At 37.9% G+C, this 14105-nt stretch overlaps 1 long non-coding RNA gene across 2 annotated transcripts in view; it reads right to left on the reverse strand.

Annotated features, from left to right (window-relative positions):
- LOC128851901 (uncharacterized) overlaps nt 1-12308 on the reverse strand; it is a 28482-nt gene extending 16174 nt beyond the window's left edge. Inside the window, exons 1-3 of one of the 2 annotated variants that reach the window (XR_008449432.1) lie at nt 12203-12308; nt 7357-7430; nt 4562-4651 (exon numbers count right to left, since the gene is read on the reverse strand). This is a non-coding gene — a long non-coding RNA (uncharacterized LOC128851901). The remainder of the gene's footprint in view (nt 1-4561; nt 4652-7356; nt 7431-12202) is intronic. The other variant, XR_008449433.1, reaches the window with a different exon arrangement.
- Nucleotides 12309-14105: the final 1797 nt, after the last annotated feature.

The following is a 14105-nucleotide window of genomic DNA, read 5'->3' on the forward strand; positions in this document are numbered from 1 at the left end:
AGCTTCACAGATTTAAATTTGGCACTGTATATTTATGTCTTCTCTCTGCAGTCAAACAAGTTTGAGGAGGGATGCAAGTATCTTCATACTTAACTAATATGATACCTAGATTGCTTGAGCCTTTTCCTTTCCAGAAATAAGGCAAGAAAAGAGGTTGCAGCCAACATCACTGAACTGCCACTTCAAAAAATATGCACTTAAACTATGATATTTATCAGACTAATTTTTTTATAGTCCTATTTAATTAACTTTACATTGCTAAGTCAAGATTTTGACCACAAATCTATACAGTTACTTCAGCCGCCATCTCATGGCTGTAAATGTGATTAAGCATTAAGACCCAAATTTCTAACATCAATATGCTGGTGAAGCATGTCTTAGAATGACTGCATGGCATGAAATCTAATGATGCACTTCCAGACAAATCTTATTAATGGCATGTGGATGGAAAACAACTTCTGGAGACTATTTTTACCTATGAACTCCATGAGTTGAACAAAATGTGTACAGATAATTCAATACTTGTCGCAACCATAATTTAAAAAGCTGACTGCTCAAGTTGCTCAGATGCTTGCGTGCCACCAAAGCACATGCTGAAAACTGGTGTATCTGAGTGATGCTCACCAAAACTCCTGCCTCAGTTTCCTTTGGGTATTGAATACTCAAGGCCATAAGGTCATTTGTGCCATGGAGCAGATCACAGTTACTGGTGAAAGCTCTGCATCACCAGGTTACACACAGCACCTACAGGTTCTCCTCGCTGGTTTTGATAACCTGAAGCTACTTGAAATGGGAGTAATAATCTGTAATGAGGTACTGTTCTTCTCAAAGTAATTATGTTATATCATACCAATATATGAAACTTTTAATGAATGTCTCCCAGAGTGCCAGTAAATTCCTAGCCTACTGAGTTTATGCACTGTCGGGAGCTTGTGTATAATTTTACTTCTATTTCTTCTGTAATTATAATTGCAAATTATTTTCTTGCCTATGATGATAGAACTGTTTGCCTTTTGATTTGAAATAAATATGATCGATTACATCATTACTTATTGTCCCATACAGTAAAATACCATTCTTCCTTAGTAAAGGAAGAAGTTTAAATTTTCTGCCATACCTTCTGGATTTAAATTACAACTCACAGAGAGATTTTCTTTTGTTTGTATTAACTACTATAAAAATACCTGTAAACTCTTTTTGCTTTGCAAAATAACGCTCAAAATCAATGGTCTGTTGTAGCAAGGAGAAGAGTGCTTGAACAAGGACATAAGGTCATTTCCTTCAAACGGGCATCCTGGGATGGCAAGATAGGCTGATGACCAGGAAAGAGCTGAGGTCTAGGTTTACTGTTAGTTTATTTTTTTCTTTGCTGCATGCAAATAAACACTGAGAACAATTTTTGAAACATCCCAGCTTATTCCTAAAGCTCAGTTTAACTGTATTGTGCTTTTAAGTCTCTTGCAGACCACTGTTGATTATGGTCGTTTTCAATCCCATAGGTTGCAGTCAGTTACATCTTAGTGTATTAAAAAAACAATTGACATTTTCAGTGTCCTGATAAACATGTTTCCACAAAGTATCTAATCCTTCTGCAACCAGTAGCAACCAAGGATATCTTACAAAACACAGCTGAAAAGAAGAGAAAGAGCCATTTTCAACTACCACTAACATGTAACAGGATAATAATAATTTCTGTGGGAAACAGGAGTCCGACGTTCATTTGCCACGTCTGCCTGGAGAATTTTATGACCACCTCAGCTCTCCTCCAGGAGCAGGACTAGCCAAACTACTTGAAGATGGGCCACTTTTGTGGCTGGACTGGGAATTTTGGGGCTGGTAGAAGAGAGAAGAAGCCTGCAGAATAAGCTTTCCCACTAACCTAATGGCTATGTCTCTCACATGAAGAAGGAGATGTAGGTTTTGCTCTCTGTCCTTCCCCCATCACCAAAAGTGGGAAACAAAGGCATTGGCTTTGATTTACCTTATTAATTTATAGAAAGTTAATTCAATATTTAGAAAGTCGGTGTCTCTTCTGTGACTCTCTTTTGTCTCACAGTAGGAAGTATCAGTAATAGAAAAAATAGTTTGTAGGCAGAATAGAAAGTTGAACTACCAAGAGTGAAAGAGACAGAATTAAAATAGCTTCAAGAGAACTTTTAAGCACTATTAAGGAAAATATTTAAGAGAGAATTTTATGGCAAATAATTAATTTGTGGGAAAAATGATAATATTTATGAGTCAAATAGGTCAGGTTAAGCTAGCTTTTGAATATGTTATATTAATGTTGTATATATTCTGCCTCTTAAAATAATAGTTTAAAGTGGAATGAAAAATGTTAAATAAGTAATACATTGGGAATAACTTTTACATTATGATTACATTTGATTACAGTAAAGTTAGAAACTATACACAGAATTTGAGAATTGACTTAATTTTCAGGGCAGTCAAAATAGAATTTAATTTATAAACTAGAGTTGTTTGCAACCATGGCCTAAAAAGTCAGAGACTTTCACAATGGAGGGGGAGGTACAGGGAGCAGGAAGAAGTGTTTCACAGGGTGGGAAGTGCAGATGTAGAAGAGGAGGGAGGCAAGAGATGACAGTGCAAGAGGAAAAGCAAGCAAAAGAGGGGCAAGCAGAGCTGAAGGAAAAAAGGTCCTAGGTAGGTAAATATGGATACCTGTAGTAGACTCTGTTGGGTCTGCATATGAAAATGCGTTAACATAGAGACTCTGCGGTATTTACCAGCTGTTTCAGAATTGCTGTAGTGCTGTTCAGGATTCCTCTCTGTGCTCGGCAACTATTGCCTCAAGTGAACGGCCCACTGGAGAGAGATACAGGGGGACACCCTCCTATACACATCTCTTCTGTGATGCAGAATGAAATGAGAGCTGCCTACAACGTAGGGAAATGTTTCCCCAGAGAATCCTCTGTTGGATGATTAGAGCCCCTCTGTGTGGGTGGCAGTGCAGATGCAGTAATGAAGGATGTAAAATATTTCCTCAGTTTAGACTGAACGAGTAAAAATGTGCTTTACTTATTCAATCTTCTCAGTGTATCTCAAAAATCCTGAGCTAGGTTCTTGAAACCTTTATCGATTCTGCAACAGAAGTTAACTTGCCACACTGACATGCAGACAGCTGTAAGCAGGTGGATGTTTTGTTGTTTTTATAATGCATAAAACAGTCTAGAGAGCTAGACACCTTGCTCAGCATTTCTGAAGGTTTCAGATGAGTACAAAATTGATTGTTCAGTGTATTACTAAATCATAGAATTGTCCTTATTTTTCTTGTTCAGTATGGACTACATACACACAGATTTTTTTTCTGTTCTGCTTATCCACAAAGCTAGGTAGCCATCTAGCCACGTATATGAGCAATAAAGACTTAAAGGGTAGTGCTCTGGTAGGACATTCACAGAAACAGGATAATTATTCAGATTTGTGAACATGAGATCTGCAAATGCATTGTGGAATCCATGCACAATGAACTAAAATTAATGCCTTATGCCATCATAATACTCTACACAATTGCAGAACTTCTGACCTGGAGGACTTGACAATGGAAAACCTTTCATTTTGCTCTGTCAAAGGAGCTCAGATTTGGTACTGAACAGCTACAGACTGGGTGGTAGGCATGTGGGTACTTCCTCAATAATCCTTTGATCCTTGGCATTTCTGCTGCTGTATTAACCATAGCAGGGGATCCAGTGTGACAGAAATGGATTAAAACCAACCTGTGTCACATATGGTATCAGCAGCCCACAATCATCCGATGATAATGAATTTCTGTCGCTATGCAAATGTGGTGCTTTGATACTAACTTCCAAGAAGCTGAAAAATGCGTCCTCATCATCAAGCCCCCGAGCAACTGCTACTGCCATCACTAAATTTTGTTAGAGATGACGCCTGGCATCATAACAAAATCAGAGGTTTCTTCCACTGTAGGGTGACTTGGTGTATGATACCAGATACGCAGCCTGTACTTGAGCTTTACAATAAGAAAGGGTAGTGGAGTGAAACGGGTGGCTGTCTGGAAAATGCTTCTAGGTCATTTCTCTTCAAGCACACAGACTAAAAACAACTCTGCTCAATTTCCATGTATTGCAGAATGAAGACAGTTTGTAATCAGGTGAAACAGAATTTGAGGACAGATTTCATGGAGTAGTTATCCTAAAATATGCAGATTTTGCTTAAATGTGGAGGATTTCAGTAACAGGTACAAAACATTTATAAATTGTGTTGGGTTTGTAGCTCATGCTGTTGAGGTAGCTTTACTGCACCTGTACCTCTGTGATTTTAATATCTCACTCAGCTATGAAAAGCAGAAACAGCATTACAAACTGAAAAAAAGCCTAAGGCATCCATCTGAATTTCTGTCTTTTTTTTTTTTTTTTAATGACCTTAGTATGGTAAATGCCAGGATTTTTTTTTTTTCCTCAGGTAAAAACATTTAGGCCACTTATGAAGGTCACGTTTTGGGCTAGCCTTTTTCTAAGTAAGTTTGGGATGTTCCGTCTATTTTAAGCATTGGAGGCATGAGTCCAGATTTTATTCTACTTACCTTTACATTTTTTCAGTGCTGAGCTCTCTCTGCTGTCTCAGCCCTTCAGGACATTTCAAAATAAACTTGTTGGGGCAAGGAAGGATTTTGCTGAAATTGAAATTTTGGGCATTTCTGAGGTGCTTTAGGCTATTAAACAAATAGAGTAATTTAAGCAGTCACATCTTTGTTCAAAGGCATGCTTTCCATTGAAGTACCTTAAGCTATCATATCTTCACACAGCTTTTGCCATCATATTAATTTGACAGACTTTTCAGGAACTTTCCCTCAAGATTCTTCCTTCAAAATGTTCAGTGCTTCCAATGACACAGATGAGATTTAAAGTAGCAGACCTAGTTTAGTAGCAAAATTTCATCAGTAGGAGACTACACGTAGCTATGCTCCCTCCATTCAAGACCTGTTACTTTCTAGGCTAGCTATAGAAATGTTTAGAACTGGTGTTTCTATAACGGCAATGCAAGTCCTGTGTTGTGTACTCAGGAATGAACACTGGAGTGGGTGCAAAGGCTAAGGAGATGGTTTTGGAGGATTTGCTGTCCTCTGCAGTCCTGCATATCCTGCTCTTTTGGGGAATTGCCCCTGGAGTGTCTCTAGAACCACACATGAAATCTGTAACTTTAAGTGTTGTTTAGAACAGGTGAGGAAAGGGTCAGCAAGCCGCTGATAAGCCATAGCGATCATTCAAGGACCCATGCCTGAGTTAACTCATCATCTTTTATTTAGTACTCAGCCAAGATGCCTAAGAAATCAAATAATATAGCAATATAAAAATATCACTGGTGCTTATGAGCTTTCTTTCCAATGCCAAAGGCTTTAACTAACCCAGCAACAATTACAGCTTTTTGTGCTATGTGCTCCAAAGCCTCTGACTATAGCCATGAACTGAAGCTACAGACAAAATGTGTAAATGCCTATGATTAAGAGTTTGGCCATAATCTTATACCTATTTTCTTTCTATCTTTTCAGGATGTGCAGAACCATTCAGTAAACTGGATAGTTGAAGTTTTCTGCTCTACAATCCCTAAGATTAATTGCATCCCTGGCACTAATATTATTACTGTCAGGGTATCAAAGATTATTGTAAGACTATAATACCCAATCCCAATTTGTTCTTTTCCTGATTTTTGGATCTTTATGGGATTCTTAAACTGCTGAAATGTCATCACAATCCTTACTCTAACTTGTACCCTTGAGTAAAAATATTCTACTAGAAAACAGTACCAACAATGGTTGCACTTTTTCTATTTATCTCTGGAAATTCTGAAAAAGCTTTTGTATTTAGATTTTTCTGTTATTAATTATATTCCGAACCATAATCTTTGCCCTACCATAGCCAGAGATTCACTGAAATGTAAATGCAGTAAATGCCCTTAGCAGAATGAGCACTTCCCTGTAGGCTGGGAAGAATAAAGTAGGATTTTCAGACATTAGATTGCTTAACTGTAGCCCATAGACCTAAGCCTAGTTATAAACAATGCATCAATATCAACGATAAAAGAGAACGTAAGGCCTTTAGGCTACAGTCCTAATCTTAATTATAAATTGGCTCCAATCCTACAATTAGAATTAACAGCAGATACTGGTTACTAGTCACAAACCCTGCTGCTGTCTAAAAGAACAATGGAGGATCAAGCAATGAGGAAAATCACATCTTAAAGGAGATTATGTCCTGGATATGCACAAGCCTTCTTATTATCATCAGAGGTCTTATGGGATTCAGGAATAAACAAAGAACCAAATGATATGAATTTCCAAACTTAATCCTAAAATAACACTAACTGTAATCATAGTCAGAGCAGAAAGTCCTGTATTTAAAAACCACGTATACATTAGACCTCACCAGCACCAGCCCTCCTCTAGTTTCTTTAGATGAGGTTCCTTTGTTCACTTTCTTTGGATAGGGAAGAGGTCAAACATTGTCTCAAAGGATTTAGTAGCATCTCATTTTCCTTTGACAAATGCTATTGCATTGTTTTTCTCATGTCAAGGAGTGTGTTGAACAGAAACTTCATTACTGTCTGACAGCACTGATCATGTACGTCATTCTGAGAGATGGGGACAAATAACGTTTAAAATGAGAGAAAAATCAATGATTTACAGAACGGGGGCTGCCTCCTTATTTGGAAAGCCCTTGCTCAAAAAATGCTCTTTTTAAACATTTGTTTATGGGTTGCAGTTCAAATTACTTTTAATTTTGCAGTATAAAGTCAACCATTTTATGCTCCTTGCTGCCTTTCAATCAATAATTTACAAGCACTTTGAAAGCATTAATTGAGTCTCAGGGTTAAGCAATCATGATAATTAATGTCACATGTAAGAAAGAAACCTGTTACGTCATGAGATTTAAGAGCTACCTCAGATTCTTGTCTTTTTCATTATTATTTACTACTTATCTATGTTTGTTGAGGCTTCAGTGGAAACTATCACAGAAAGGAGAAATTCTGATTATCTGAAAAATAGCCCTCTCATGGGTCTGTAGGAAGTCTGCAAAAAAGACCTAGAGAATATTAAACAGTTTATAGCATGCAGATAACTTGTGCATATATTTTTAAGATTAACTTCGTGCATAAAACTCAAAAACCTTCAGTGATCAGGCTGACATTTTTCTCATGTGATACCACTGACGTGTTTGTTATGAATGGATTACTACTACAAAAAAAACCCTGGACTCTGAAGTTACATTTTGTTTGTACTGATAATTAAAACTAAGCTCACTTACAGAAGATCCATGAAGATATAAACATTTGAATTAGACACCAGTAAAAAAATAATAGTACAACAATGCATAAACTGACCTCAAATATGTACAGGGTCTCTCAGGTTGCTTTCACCTCAGTGAGTTGTTACGTGATGTGTATCGCACATCGAGCTAATGGGAGAAAAGGAAATACTGATTGCATAACCAACAGTGAATGGATAAATCCTAAGTATACTTATGAATAATATTAAACATTATTTTTATATTGACATATCTTCTCTTAGCTCCATAAACTGCTACTCTTTTCACAATAACTTTTTGTCAAAAGAGAAATTGAGTAGTAGAATTCTGACTTCTCAAAGTTTTCATGTGACCGCATTTGTTAGACAGTATTCTCCTGTTCAGATTGAGAAGATGTAATTATGATGTTTATATCCACTTCAATCAAAGATTTCAGTTTTAGAAATGAACCTGAAGTTTATGTGATTTATGCCATAGAAAGCAGTCTGTCTTTTTTTGTATAGCACTTCATGGCAACACTCATACTTTCAGTAAGCAGACATTGACAAGTCTGATTTCAAACATATAATGCCATAAATTAAATCTGTGGGAATATCATGCTGATGACCTAGCATCTCATTTTGTTTTTCAAAGCTTTTCCTAAACCTTTTAAAAGTTTCAGATGGTGTATATATACTATACCTTACGCCTGCTTCTAAACTAAGGATTAGAAAGATTGAGGTTGAGTTATCAGTGGATATAAATGCCTGAAGATATTTTACATACTGCACCTACATACCAAGTATTGTGGTAACCATCACACTGGGTGACTGACTTGTGGGATGTGTACTCTACTAGTCAGAGGAAACAGAAGCACTGTCCCTTTCAGACAAAACCTTCATTTTAGAGTCTCTCCACCTATGTCTCTAAGCAAGATTGCTTTTTCCTACAGAGGTAACTTCTATTCCCTGCTCTGAGTGTGGTCTGACCCACAGGAGACCTTCAAACTTGAGACTGATGCTGGTCTGCACTCCTAGCATGAATGGTGTTATGAGGTTGAGCATTGCAGCAACTTTCCTTCTTAGTTAGAATCATAGAATCACGGAATAGTTAGGGTTGGAAGGAACCTTAAAGATCATCTGACATAGGCAGGGACATCCCACTAAATCAGGCTGCCCAAGGCCCCATCCAACCTGCCCTTAAACACCTCCAGGGGTGGGGCAGCCACAACTTCGCTAGGCAACCTGTTCCAGTCCCTCACCACTCTCATAGTGAAGAAAGTCTTCCTAATGTCCAGTTCTTTTCTTAAGAACACTTTCTCACCCTTGCTTTTGAGATCACCCTCTGAAGCACTCACAGTCACAGTGAGTGATCCACAGTGAGCACACATTTTTGTGAGCAGCCTGAACCAAGGCTAAATTCAAACTAACAATAAGAAGAAATATACATGCCAGGGCTCATGGAATGAAGGTCTGGCCTTTCCAGCACATCATATTTGCAGCTCTGACCATCTGGACTTTCTTACACGAGCAGATTCCATCTGCCACCTGCTTGATGCCCCAGTTTCTTTTCAGAGGTTGATCCCATATGGTTATAGCTTATGGTTCCTTTTCCTGCACTGTAGGAACTGCACAGGTCTCTAACTAGACACTGTGCACATTTCCACACAGGCACCATCTAGCCCCTTAACATCTCTGATGTTCATTGCAATTAAAACATTTCCTGATTCATTGGAGCCCCAAGGAACAGGAAACACTATGAACAAAAAGGATAGTGAGGTACAAACACATCTCACAGTCCACCAAAACTACTGTGCAACGTGTAGGAGCATCTGTACAGAAATAGTTTTCACTGTGATATTTAACTAAACCTAACATTTATGAAAACCCTCCAAAGGAGCTTAGATGTGGGAACTCAACTGGCATCATTAATCTCCCACTAAAAACATTGCTCACTTTACCAGCTTACATTTACCAGCTTTGGAAACATCAAAGTTTAAATCGACGGTACAGAGATAAGTATTTGGTAGCATTGTGCCTATGCAAACATCAGTGTTATGTTAATGTAATCCACAGTACAGGAAAGAGAGCTGAGAGGCATTTCCATTCTTGCACTTGTAGTTGTTTATTAATGTGGAAAGAGGCAGTCCAGGAGCTATAAACAACATCCTTCCCTCACAGCCAGTGTTCCCAAGCACTCAGCCACCTGCTGCCCTGCCTACCTGTGATAATCACCCTTTCTCCCTGCCAATTTTTGTGCTGCACTATGCATGACATTTTAAATGATTTAGTGGACTAGTTTGAATTTTTCAAATAATTTTACTTGCTTAATTAGTTTCAGTTTATGGTTTAGCTGCCCCTTCACAAACGGCATTACGGAAAGACACGAATCGGAACAAAATTTGCCAGTTCTGAGTGTATCAGAAAGAATGCCCAGGAAGGCTGCAGAAAGTTTGTGGGCTGAGGGGGTAGGAAAGGTGTGCATAGGGTTTGTCTGAAGTTCAGGTGTTTATGACAACAGCAGGAGATGCAGGAGTGTTATGGTTTGTGTGCATAGCTGGCAGGCAGCAGGGAGAAGAGGAGATTGCTGTAATTGTGACCTGCTATTCTAGATGGTGCTGGGTTGCCTGGGAGTGCTGCAGTAGCTGCACAGGTCATCATAGCTACGGGAGCCAGTGAGATTTGTTTTACACCAAAAGTTTTGCTAAACATTTCCCTTATATCTGCCCTGCCTACCTTTCAGCTGGTACTGTGGCTGGATGCCTGAGTCCCAAAGGCTGCAGAGGGCAGCTGGTAGATCAGAAGAAGGCTGTCCAGATGTTGCAGCTTCTGCCAGAAGCTGAGCAGAAATTAAAGGGCTTAAATTTATGGACCATAAATTTCCTGTCCCTAGACTTATTTGTCAAACGAAAGAAAAAGTGAGGCAGCATGGCAGAAAGACATCCTTGCCTCACTTTTGATGCCATTTATATATAAAATCAAACTGTAGATACCAAAAGCACTGGGCATCTATGAAATAAGCTGTTATAAAGACTCATCATTCTTCATAAAAGTCTTTTCAGCTGATGCTATTAAACCTTCCTATTAAGAACTTTTGGCAAATTGAAATAGTAAATTGCACCTCCAGGGATAACGCCTCCAATCAAAGAACTCCAGCTTTCGACACTTTGGATATTGCAGAACATCCCTGTTCCCACTGGCAACCCTGACTGACAGCGCATGCCGTGCACTACAGTCATCACAGGCTTTTCTGCTGCCATGGCACAGGAGACAGACTGTAGGGAGGGCTTCCCAAAGAGCCTACAGAGGATCTGCAATATGAAACATGATGATCAAAATGCACAAAATGGTGCATGTCTCCAGTATCTACAAAATCTTTGAGGAAGTCATTGCTGTCTTTATTTTTTGTGTTTATAAATGACATAGAGTTGCTCTCTACAAAGTTGATTTTTCACGAAACTTAAATGTCTGAGTTTATTCATTGTGCTAAAATGTCTGTGGCTAAAAATTACATTCTCTAGACTGGCAGATTCAAAGTATGACGTATTTGCTGTGTGGAATGCACTTCAAAGTTCTTGCAACATGCTATACTGCTTGATTTTTATCAAGAACATTCAATGATTTTTTATTTCATCAGTCCTTCTGAAAAACAGCAATGAGTGTATGATGAGAAGGGTACTGTTTAATGAAGAAATTGTCGAGTATTACCAGTGATTCGCATGATCACCAAGGAAAAATAACATAAACACAATCTACCATAAAGTTCAGTGGAAGCACAGAACTTGTCCGATTTCATTTTTCTTAGTTTTTAAAAGGAGTTCAACTGCACTTATCAACATCCCTATACTGAGAAAAGTGGGTATGCGAGGGTTTTTTCTTTGATGATGTGCACTGATTTTTGTTGTCATATATCATATGCAAAACAGATCGACCACTTGCAGTATCTAACAAATTCTGTATATCAAATGATGTACAGAGAGCCCGACACCTTAAGCAATCAAATCTGTAGCAATTTATAGCAGTCTCTCATGGTGAATTAAATCATGATCAAAATTTTTATTGATTTTGGGAAAATGCTGAAGCCCTTCCATTTCTTCCTGAGGGGTAAGTATACATAGTTCTGCAGGTTAGAGCAAAGCTTTACACGGCATTTTTATGTTTTTTTAAGCTCAGAAATGAGGCAAAGAGAACCCAGATTGTTCTTAACTTGTTTTGCTCATCTCTAAGAGAGTAATTTATCCCTCACTGTAAAGCCAAATGAGAAGTCTCTTAATCAAGGTATTGTGCTGAGATCAGTAAACTCTCAGGAACATTTATGAGAATTTATCATCAAAATGTGACCTCCATCCGTGCCCTGAAGCCCCTTTACATATAAGTCCTAAAAGCAATTGCAAAACGGAATGTAAAGTATACAAAGTCTTGGAGTAATGCCCAAAGTGTTTTTCTGTATTTCACACTCTTCATATTTTTTTGAGAGAATCAGAATTAATTTTTTACTGTCTTTTTCAGGGAAATTAACTGAATTTTCAGCTTTTTCTGTGAAAAAATCTAATGGATTTAGTGCTCTTTAATCTGTTTCCTAGAAATAGTTGTACATGTTGCACTAAAATTTATACTTATTTGCTTGTTGCATATAAATGAAAGTTGTAGCCTCACTTCTACAAACCTTAAGTAGTGTCTTGAAAAAAATAGATGCAAATGAGCATATATAACTAGAAGTATTACATTCCCAACTCTTTTTCTTTAACAATACGTAGCTATGGAGCTGTTTGTCTGCACGTGTGGGAAAGAGAAAGGATCTCGTTTCAAGGTAGCTACCTAATATTTTAAAGATCTCCCTCTTCACTGACTATGGAGCAAGAATAGATAGATTAATTTCATGTGGCTACAGCTAGTAGCTGAGAGTTATGATTTTTAATCGTTGCTGGAATCCTGCCTTCTTACCTGTTAATGAGGCAGTAAATTGGTTTGGAGCAGGTCCCTACCTCTAGATGTTTCCCATTCACTCTGTGAACAGAAGCAAACCAGAGTCTGAGTGCACCGATGGTCAGCAGCAATTGTGAAAGAGCTTAGGAGCCTTTAGAAACATGGATCTAATGAACATTTCCTCTGGTCTGAGATTCCACTGCAGTTAGTCATTATTGTAAGAATAAGGTGTTTGATCTTTGATTCCAACATAAGCTGTGCTTGGTCATGAGGATTTATTGAGAAACTCTATTACAGCATCACAAACCACTGTTTCCTTGCCAAGAGAGGACTACTTTTTTTTTGAAAGCTATCACTTTTCCAGTTTGTCATGCATTTAACAAGCACTACACAATTATTGCAGAATTTTAGTATTTTAACCAGTAAGTCATGCATTGCTAAATTTAACAAAACCAAACAACCAAGATTGAAAAAATATCTCTTATGTCTCTTGATTTTTTTCTCAGTAACTTTAATCAGCTAGTGTTTCTAGCTAGTAAGAATTCTACTACTAGTAACACTAGTAAGAATTCTACTACTAGTAGTAGTAGACATATAAGTAGTAGCTTATCAGCTCATATTACAGAATTATAACTGAATTTATTACTGTACATGTAGCTAGACCTCTGAGCGCCATTAAACGATAAACTAGGATCTGGGCTTGCAGACTGTTTCACACAGGCCTGTGCTATGTTCATGCAAGTCTCTCTGAAAACAAGAGACTTCTGTGTGTTTGCAACAGTTTGCCTGTGCATGACAAATTGCAGAACCTAACCTTCCAGGTCTTAATTTCCAGGCTGAGGAGTAAAAATATTAATGGCATTTCTTGCCCTGTTGACTGCCACTGGAATATTTCAGACAAGATTTTATGTTGGAGAGTGTGTATGATCATGTATACGAATGACTGTATAAAACTTCTCCAAGCGTATGCGTGCTACAGCCATAGAGTCAATAATAAGGAAATAATTCAGTGATATGAAACAGCAAGTTCAGAATGGTAGGAAATGTTTTCAAATGAAACAAAAATTCTAGGGTTTGTGGTTTATTACACTGCAAAACAGTTCCGTGTTTGCTGCTTTCTGATTTACAGGCAGTTGTTCACTGTGTGAATTCAAATTAATTGCTTAAGTCCTACACAGGAAAGCACACTGGAACGTGCCTTGCAAGGGCCTTTGCCTACCCTTTCTCAGGTGCAAGTATTTAGAAACCAGACCATACTTTTGGAGCACCTGATAACCTCTGTCTAAGCCTCCTGAGTTTGTTCCTTTACCCTGCCCTTTCAGTATGTACATGATAAGACCATCAACAAATATCAGGTTAGATAACCATATAATTCAAATTTTGTTATTCCCTGAATCTTGCCATCTCCACAGAGCTGGCAACGTGATTAGTACGTTACGCACAGTTTTGATTAGTGCCAAGTACATTTTAATAGACAAGTCAGAAGCAATCTGGAAATGTTTGTTGATAGAGATAATTGGGAAGATAAATTTAAGCCTGACTAGAGAGAACATGTGGTAATCAAAAGTATGTTTCATATAGTCAGTTTTAAAGTATTTAATTCTACACACTCTTCTAACACTAAGCACAAACAAACATTGCCCAAACTGGAGTTACTCAAATGACCTATGACTCCAGAGCATTTACAAAACATTTCACTGATTAGCCAGGGAAATGTCATTGAAAATGCCAAGCGAGCATGAAGCTGAAAGCTTAAAATGTTTGATATATTGGTAGTATTAATTTCCAATGTTTTCCCATTATTGCCAAGTCTGTTCAAGTGTTCAGTAATACCATTTTGAGTTTCTACCTTTCCTGTTCATCCTTCTTAGATTTTCAGTGTATTTTTAGCTCTTGCAGGTGAAAGCAGTTAAGACCTCTT

The sequence above is a fragment of the Cuculus canorus genome, chromosome 3 (assembly GCF_017976375.1).
Source record: "Cuculus canorus isolate bCucCan1 chromosome 3, bCucCan1.pri, whole genome shotgun sequence".
Classification (NCBI taxonomy): Eukaryota; Metazoa; Chordata; class Aves; order Cuculiformes; family Cuculidae; genus Cuculus; species Cuculus canorus.